The sequence below is a fragment of the Trifolium pratense genome, linkage group LG2, assembly GCF_020283565.1.
Source record: "Trifolium pratense cultivar HEN17-A07 linkage group LG2, ARS_RC_1.1, whole genome shotgun sequence".
NCBI classification, from domain to species: Eukaryota; Viridiplantae; Streptophyta; class Magnoliopsida; order Fabales; family Fabaceae; genus Trifolium; species Trifolium pratense.
The window spans coordinates 23784071-23793975 of NC_060060.1; the positions used below are offsets into that span (position 1 = coordinate 23784071).

Consider the following 9905-nt stretch of genomic DNA (forward strand, 5'->3'; position numbering starts at 1 on the left):
AATCAAATGAAATTTTCTTACGGTTAAATAAGTTTTTATTCCTTATTATAATTATCTCGAATTTTGTTTTTAGTCCCAATAAGAATTTCAGCAATTTTTGGTCCGTTAAAATATTTTTCTGTCACAGTTTGTGTGGTCCCTATTTTTTAATCCACTCTTGTGTACTTTAATTAATATTTTAGAATGATTTTTTTTTTAATTCATCTTTATAATATTATAAGAACCTCTCATACAAAAATTTAGAATTTTTTAACATAAAATTAATTATTTATGAATTTTTAAGCGCAAAAAATTTAAAAATTCATATTTAATTCACCCGTTGTTAAAAAAATTTAAATTTCTGGAAGATAAATTTCTATAATGTACTAAACATGATTGTGGGAAAAAAATTAAAATTTCGAATAACATACATGAGTTGACAAAAAAACAGGGACCAAAAATCATGACAGGAAATATTTGGGTGATCAAAATTTATTGAATTTTTTTATAGGAACTAAAAATGAAATTTGAGATATTTATAGAGAAAAAATATATATTTAACCCTACATATTATAATGATCTTATTTATTACCCTTGTTACCTAGTATAAATAGGGTGAATCAGTTTATTTCCATAAACAAAAAGAATATATATCAAAGTGTAGTGTTATTTGAAAATTTGTTTCTATATGTATTTCTATGATCCACGTTTTATCCATAACTTTAACCACTAAATCATCCTTATCAACTATATTGGCTTTGAAGTGACAATATATTATATATGTTTTTTCAAATAAAAATTAAAACTATAAAATATAACTATAAATAAAGTGAACATTCCAATACCATAAAGTTTTATTGGTTATAGCATCCGATAAACAATTATGCAATATCATTAACTTTAAATAAACTAGTATGATACCCGTGCCAAGCACGGGGGCAAACCTTTAAAAATTTACTTATTTTTGTTTACAACATAAATAAAAATTATGATGAATAGAGTAACAAAAAACGCATGATAAAAAATAATGGTCGATTTTTAGAAAATCAAATAACTCATATAATTTCTTTTCGTGATATCTAAACTAATGGTCAAATTTTAGGAAATCAAACTTACGATTTATTGACACCATTAACAAAAATATATCATCAAACGGTGAATCTCATTTAAAGTAATAACGGATTTGTGCTACATGAGCTCACACATCTCATATTAAAATTTTTGTATTTTATGAGCATAAAGTACTATTAAATTAAACTTAATATATGCTTTCATTAGATATATTAGAATGACCCATAAATAAACACATTTTCTTTTGATATAAATTTTAAAAAATAAATGTTTACCCTTGACTAACAATTAAAACACGTCTACTGCATGTTCTCCAATAATACATATTATCATAAGGAATCACTTTGGTATTGCATACACAGGATAAATACCACCAATCGCAGTTAGGTTCCAAATGTTCTACTTTGCCCAATATAGCGTACACCGACCCCTGCAATATTTAATTGTGACAACTTAGGTACAACTTCATAAATCTAAAATGAAAATAGACAAACAAATCAATATCAGTAATGGTTACCATTGCACATAAACCAAGGGTTGATAGAGTATGTCTAATTGTTTTGTACACCCACTGATCCAATACATGTGCTTTTGTAGTTTCATTTATTGCATATATCGAATGAGGCTTAGAAATTGTTCTGTCCAGCATTCTATAGATATAAAAGACATATTTTATTAAGTGAACATAAAATGCATTCCAAACTACTCCGTGTATATACTGTAAATAGGAGAAAACTATAAACCTTTGCTTCAATTCTGCAGCGGCATCAATATTTGGATTGAATAACACCCTTGTATATTGTCTGAAATTCTGAACAGTAGGTATACCTGAATTATAATTTAGTTATGTTGAATTTTGTTTAAGCATCGAAGCCTTATTAAAATTACACGGTGAGGGTTATGTGATACCTTTCCAAAAATTCATCCTTCCAAAAAGCAATACAACACATGTACTGTCGGATGCATCAGACTTTAAAAAATTAATCAGCTTGTCCACATAATGGCCACGTAGAATACACTTAAATCGATAACTAAACAAAACATAAAGATTAATAAGTTACTCTCTCCATCCCAAAATATAAATAAAAATAAAAGAAAAAAACTTGATGTATTGGGTTAAAAATTTGGAGTACTTTACATTATTTATTTATTAAAAAAATAAATAAATAATTGACAAACGAAAGTCTTAGTTTTATAGACAAACGAAAGTTTATTTAATTTTATGCTAAGTATATATTATAGACAAACCTATCAAATAATCGGTATCATAGTTATCATTAAAAATCTTATGAGGTTCACTGATCATGTATATATTAGCAGGTATCAACTTGTCATCAAATTTTTTGATTTTAGTTCCAAATTGAAAATTAATTTTATAGGCATGATTGGTGGTTCTATATGATCCCACATTAGTGGCAACACTAAAGTTGCTTATGGAATACACATGGCCCTCAGTGAGTTCCTTTTCATATTTGTAAATTAATGTTCTTCGAACTGTTGCATGGATCTTTTCACCCTAGAATACACACAAAAAAAAAAAAATTAGATATGATTGCTTAAAAAATTTAAAAAATAAATTGAAAATCAAGATGTGAATAAACCTTCTTATCCATCAAAACCATTTCTAAAGAATATGGCAGCACATCTCTATTCATATCTTTAACAAACCACATGCGAACAATTCTAACCAATACATTCCATGTTTCTTTGGATGGAGAAATTTCAGAAATATAATTATATTTTGGAGGCATTTTCTTAAAAATTCAAGTAAATAAAAAACAATGAAAATAAACAAAGAGATATAACTATAACTAAAGAGAAGAGAATTGAGAAATGATGAGTTTTAGGGTTGAGATTAAGGTCCTATATATAGTGAAAAAAGGACATATGAGTAATTTGGTCAAATTAAATGTTTCCTTTTAAATTACCCTAATAAAAATTTAGGAATGTTTTATGCACATGATTTGAATCAAGACACAAACAATGACTTTATCCATACCATCCCCACATATTTGCGATCCAAAAAAAAAAAGCATAAAAACTATAAGCAACAATCTTCCCCACATATTTCCTTTTTAATACTATTGTGCCACAATTTGACAGCTTTGATTGCTATGAAATAGGATCACCACATTAATATTACTTTTTATAAACATAATTACATATTTGCCGATCAATATCAATTTGTATTGAATGTAAATAATCAATTCCCTTTTTATATATTATTATTATTATATATTTGATTATTTGAATTTTTTGTGTAAAAAAAAATTATATAAATAATTAATAACAATTTCCGAAAAAAAAACTATATATTATGTCTATCAATATAATACAGATGTTGTGACAAATTTCCGGAAAAAAAAAATTAAATTAAATTAAATGGACAAATATATGAATGTCAATATATAGAATAATCAATTGCCGAAAAAAAAAATTATGCCTATCAATATCAATTTGTATTGAATGTAAATAATCAATTCCTTTTTATATATTATTATATTATTATATATTTGATTATTTGAATTTTTTGTGTAAAAAAAAATTATATAAATAATTAATAACAATTTCCGGAAAAAAAAAAACTACATATTATTAGTGAGCAATCTCATATATTCCTGTTTTATAGTATATCCTACAATTAGTGACAAATCTCGGTCATAATACAGATGCTGTGACAAATCTCGGAAAAAAAATTAGTTAACATATTTCCTTTTTAAAATATCTATATTCAATACAAATATTGTAGGATGATTGTGAGCAAAACATTTGAAATTGAGCAATAAATACAAATATGTGAGGATGAATGTGAGCAAAGCATTTGAAAATTTGCATTAAATGAGGCTTAGAAAATAAGCCTCAAATGTATAGTATTAAGATTAAGATTAAGATTATAATAATTCAAAATTTAAGATGAGTCGAGTTAGTAACATGAATGAATTATTTCGAGTTTGTATATTGTACTAAAAAGTGTGGTTGTATAATTTTTGGTAGTATAGTTGTATATAGACATATATCATACTATTCTTTTGTGCTAATTCAAAACTCCAACAAATGATTTTGTGTCAACCTCAAGTTTTAAACGAAAAGTACAGATAATTCATTGTTGATTATAGACGTTGTAAAAATTAAATTATACACAAATGATTGCTACTAATTCATTGTTGATTTTTTATTTAGAATTTTTTTCTTATTGGTCTAGTAAATATCAAAAGAGATGATGGTGAGTATGCATTTAGTTTGTGATGATGTTAAAATTTCTATTTTCTATATAAAAGATTTTTTTACCGGTATTAATGAAATTTCTTTTATACAAAAAAAATAATTTATTTAAGAAAATAACTTTGCACGGTATCTTAAGCGTGTGTAGTTGATGGTTTCCGGTAGTAAATATAAATCATATCTAAATTATAAAAAAATTGCACATAAATTATAAATGTTTCCGGTATTTCTTTAGTAATATTAATTAATATAGTACAAACTCACATAATGATGTTGGCTAGAGACTTTGAAGTGTGCCCATCTCAAAGGGCTCAGGTTTGATTCCTCTCGGAGAAAGAAAAAAAAAACTCTAATTTTAAATTGACCCCCACAAGTGAACGGTAGAATTGATCCCCTTAAATAGTCGATCATTGGACGGGATACTACATTTTCAAAATAGGAAAAAAAATTAATATGGTACAATCATATTTTATTTTACCATAAAGGATTATATATATGTATATATATATATATACAACAACAACAAATAAATTCATTCATTTTATTTCCTTACTATAATAATTTTTGTTTAAAATAAAAACATATTTTAAAAAAAAGCACAAAAAATTAAACTTGTATTTTGTTAAAAAAATTCCTGCAACCAAAAATAATTAATTTATTCAAGTTTTCAAATTATTGGAAAACAAATTTGTGATAATAACAATTTGAATTATTTCTTTTTTAAGTATGCAAATTAAACGCAATGTTATGTTTGACTTTTTTTAGTGAAAGTCATACGTATGGAGCATTGAAACTTAAAATTCTTTTCTTTCTTTACCGGGTAACCGATTGCACAGGTTGACAGAAAATATTTTGTTTTTAACGTGTTGTGAACATTGTTGTCTTCTACTGCCTTTCCTCTGTGTTATATTTTGCTGCGGGATGGATCTATTCATTAAATTCAATATTCAATCTATTAAAGGAAGCCAATAATTTCGGATCAAAAAATGGAATTCAATAATTTCATGGAATCAATTTAATGTTATTTATGTATGAGAAAAATAAAAATTCATTCAATTATAAAAAAATTAACAAAGAAAACATTTAATATTATATATTTTTATAATTAAATTCGTTTATTTATTTAATTTTATTTAACATTACTTTGTTACATATATTGCACGAAAATTCATATAAAATATTTAAAATTTATTTATTTTTATAAATTAGTTTGAATTCATATAAAATATAATTTGTTTCAATTCAATATATTTTTTTTACTTTGTTACATCCTGTATGAGAATTCCTATAAAATATTTTAAATTTTATTTCGCTTATTTATTTCAATTCATTAAAAAAAAAAACAAATTCATTTTATAACATGAAAATTCATATAAAATATTTTATAGTTTATTATATATACACAACACATTTTCATGACAACATCGTTTTATAATTTTTCTTATGATATATATGTATGAGACTCTTAAAGAAAAATCATAATAAATAAAAAGATGAAAGTTAATTATACTAAAGCAATAACATAATCTTTCAAACCAAAGCAACACATTGCTTAAGCTGTAAAATAATATTTACGGTAGAAATATTACATCTTTTCTATATATAAAAAAAATACACAATACACCTTTAAAATTAATTTACATTCATACTTGTGAGAAAGATTAACAATCACTTAAAACTCATATATTATGATTAACAATCACTTAACCCTAGTTCACATATCACTTATATTCTTCTTTTGGGTTCCACATCTGCAAAAAGTGAAAAGAATGATGAATATATAGATTAAGAAGAATATCGATAATAGAAAAATTGAAAATAGAAAAATTGAAAATAATACAAAGAAAATAGCTAAAGAGAAAAGAGATGGAAAATGTGTGATTTGAATGTTCAACCAAAGACCATTTATATAGGGAAAAACATGGGTATATAAGTAACTTTATCCATAATATGTAATTAAACCGATTAATAACAAATATATTGATTCCTTTTTTGGTGAATGTCATCTTATGATTTTTTGTAGAAAATTTAATATTTAACACACAAACATTAGAAAGAAGCAAAAAATCTCATGAAAATTAAATGCTTATAATGCAATACTAAAATTAACTTTGAAAAAATTATTATAATTTTTAAATAATTTCGTGATTATTACTTTTAATTATAAAAATAATTTAACAAATAATTTATTTATATAAAATATATAAACCGACTACAATTTTTAGAATATGTTTTTAATTTTTTTCTTTATTTTTTCAATATCAATCACTTGAAATTAAATGTTTCCTTTTAAATTACCCTAATAAAAATAAATCAACATATAATATTATATTTTAGGAATGTTCTATGCACATGATTTATACTACCTTTTATATATTGAATAAATCTGTGATACGAAATTTGAATTTGAATCAAGACACAAACAATGACTTTATTATAAGCAAAATTTGACAACAATGAAAATTTTAATTTAGGTAGTAAAATTATAACAACTTTCTAAGCAAGCCAAAAAAAGCCAAAAATCTCGAAATATTGAAGTCAATTTAATGCTATTAATGTACAAATTATTTTCAAATAATAATTTCGATTTAAAAATTATTTTCTTTTGAAATAATAATAAAATAATAATTTAAATATGAAAATTAGTATTTAAATTCGTTTTTTATTAGAAAAAAAAATCATGAAAAAAAAATTTGTGAATAAATTTTTTTCTTCCATAATCTTTCATAAATATGTACTTTATTTGAAATATAAATATATATTATTAATTTAAACTTGGTTATATTTTTATAATATTTAAACAAATTTGGTTAATTATTACTTAAATTTATTAAAAAAATAAATTGACTTTGAATATCGATTATTCACGAAATTTAATATATAATATTTTATAATATAATTTATTTATTTATGTGTTATATATTTGTGATTTATTTATTATATTTCATTTATATTATACTAATTATAATTATAATTGTATGTTTGGAATTTTATTATTTGAATTTGAAATATTTCCTTTTTAAAGTATGCTTTTAATATGGTTGTGTGAGGATGAATGTGAGCAAAGCATTTGAAAATGAACAATAAATGAGAGCTTAGAAAATAAGCCTCAAATGTATAGTATTAAGATTAAGATTTAAATTCAATACACGGTATATATTAGGCCACAATATGCACAATGATTGCATGAAAATTCTAATATTCATCTTACACATCAGCTACGCGCTTATTTATTTTGCGACATTCATAAGGAAGACCACAAGCATAACGTCTAAAATCACGACAATAATCATAAACAACCCATTTTGAATGAATCACTTTTAGTTGCTTCCTTGTTTTAGAACTAAGACCTTTATTTTTTCCACCATTGAAACTTAAGCAATTATTTGATGGACTAGGAATGCATGCACTGGCATCGAAGTTTCTAAATCCAGCTGTGAATGGAGCCTTTGACCAATCAATTTTCACTTTTCCACCTCTTGTTGCCCATGTATATCTCCATTCCATAGTGTTGTGTATAATTTCATTGGTTTCCTTGTTGGGAATGCAACACCAATATTTTGTCTATTATGTATCACTCTTATAGGTATGTTATCCACCAATATATATTCTGCATAGATTCCAAACAAGTGATATAGTTATATATACATTGTTCCATATATAGAATTTTACATCTTTTTTATATTCTTTTAGAAACAATTTGGTTAAGGGAATTAAACTCTTGTCAATTAGATCAAGGTACATAGATTTATTATAGTTATAGAATCATGTAATCTTAAGATTTGGATCGTGTGCAATGTTATTGCACCCAATCAGACCCAATCAGCCATGAGTCCAGATCAGCTCCATTACCTTATGCTCCATTTTGCTCCATTACCTTTATAGATGTTTGCCATGTGGCAATCAATGTATTTAATGGCTCAGATTTAATCTTAAAAAATCAACAACTATAACAACACTCTTTCCTTCTTCTCCATCGATAACGTTTCTCTCTTCTCCCGTCAAAGCTTCAACAACCACAGCAACAACACTTACGAGCTAACAGATCTACGCATCTACAACAACACCGATGTGGCTATCTCTCTTAATCACCGTCCATTTTTTGATTTCCTGCTTCCTCGCCGTTCATTGTCGCGGTGCCGCCGCTATGTTTCCCCTTTTTAGTTATACGATTAAATGAAATCAAAGAATGTTTGGTTAAACTATTGAGGGAGACGAACAAAATTTGAGATTGTCATTGAAATTGAATATATTTTTTTATTAAAAACCGAAGATTGTTTTGGTGGTATTGTAATTGATTTTTAATATACTGGATTGCAACTTCAAAGGGAGTGTTGCTGGGAATTAGAAGAAAGAAGCACCAATCAGAATATTCTGTTGTTGGGTTGTAGAATCAAGAGCAAAGAATGAGATTTTTTTTTTTGCAGAAACAACTTTAAACAGGACAAAGATTGGAGTTTTTTTGCATGAAGTAGCGTATCAATATTTCGGTTAGAGAAGAGAGTGTTTGAAACTTGTTTCTCTCCCTTTTTTCTTATTCAACGACGAAATTCGTAGCGGCGAGATTTCAATTTCATGGCAAAAAGATGGCAGATTAGAGAGACACACACAAGAAGAAGAAAGAAGAAGAAGAAGAAGAAGGGTTATACTATGTTTTGTGTTTTCTAAAAAAAAAAACACAGAGTAAATCTGGGGCATTAAAAACTTTCATTGCCACATGACAAACATCTATGAAGGTAATGGAGCAAAATGGAGCATAAGGTAATGGAGCTGATCTGGACTCATCAGCCATGTTGGTTAATTTGTGGAGGTTCTAATTAACATTTAATTTCTAATTGGTGTTATTGATCATTAATATATTAAATTTTTGTGTAATCTAATATAGAATTTGGGATATGGGTTAACTCAGGTATTAGGTCTAGAAGAAAGTTTATATGGTGATCCAAAATTTGAATTCAGCAACAAGATGTGCCATATTTAGTGGATGACATGTCTTGAATAACATTACTTATCTTTAGTGGAGTGAACCAGTGAAAAAACAAATGAAAATCCTAATAAGTTTAAAGAAAATTTACTTATAAAATAAAAAAAAACTTACATTATGCGCTGAGGATTCCAATCAATAGAGTAGGTGTGAAAGTCTTGTGTAGGATCAAACCAAAGATAGAATTGCACCTCATGACCTCCATTACCATTGGCATATAAATTGGTTGAGAGAATATATGGATCACCAGACAAGTTGCCCAAAAATTCCATATCAATCTCATCATGGTGTGGTCCTTGAGAACTTAGCTGCATATATACATATAGGGGGCTGCTAACTTAGACCCAGTTGGGTCTAAGTTAGCAAGGTGCACCTTTTCAGTTGGACAAAAATACTCATTCTTTTTAATTAATTAACCAAATTACCATCAATGGACGCGGATCCAGTGTCGCGCGCGTACCGCAGGACCATGGTTACAAACCGTTGATTTCCATCAGACAGCCAAGATCTGATCTCATCAAGACTGTCTGATCAATCAGACAGCCCAGATCATCCGAATCCATCAGATTCCAGCGCGTGCACCACACTGGATTACACCCTGAAGAGAGAAGAATCTACTTTTTAAAAGCAGGACACGTGTCGCTGTCTG

The 9905-nt window shown here is 26.3% G+C and overlaps 1 long non-coding RNA gene and 1 pseudogene across 1 annotated transcript; both read right to left on the reverse strand.

The window, feature by feature from the left end:
- Positions 1 to 1328: 1328 nt before the first annotated feature.
- On the reverse strand, positions 1329 to 1851 carry LOC123905036. The gene is made up of 3 exons (XR_006808301.1): positions 1794 to 1851; positions 1568 to 1700; positions 1329 to 1480 (listed from the first exon to the last, which is right to left on the reverse strand). It is a non-coding gene; the product is annotated as an uncharacterized LOC123905036 (long non-coding RNA).
- A 5628-nt stretch (positions 1852 to 7479) lies between these two features.
- LOC123904427 lies at positions 7480 to 9570 on the reverse strand (annotated as a pseudogene).
- Between the last annotated feature and the right edge of the window lie 335 nt (positions 9571 to 9905).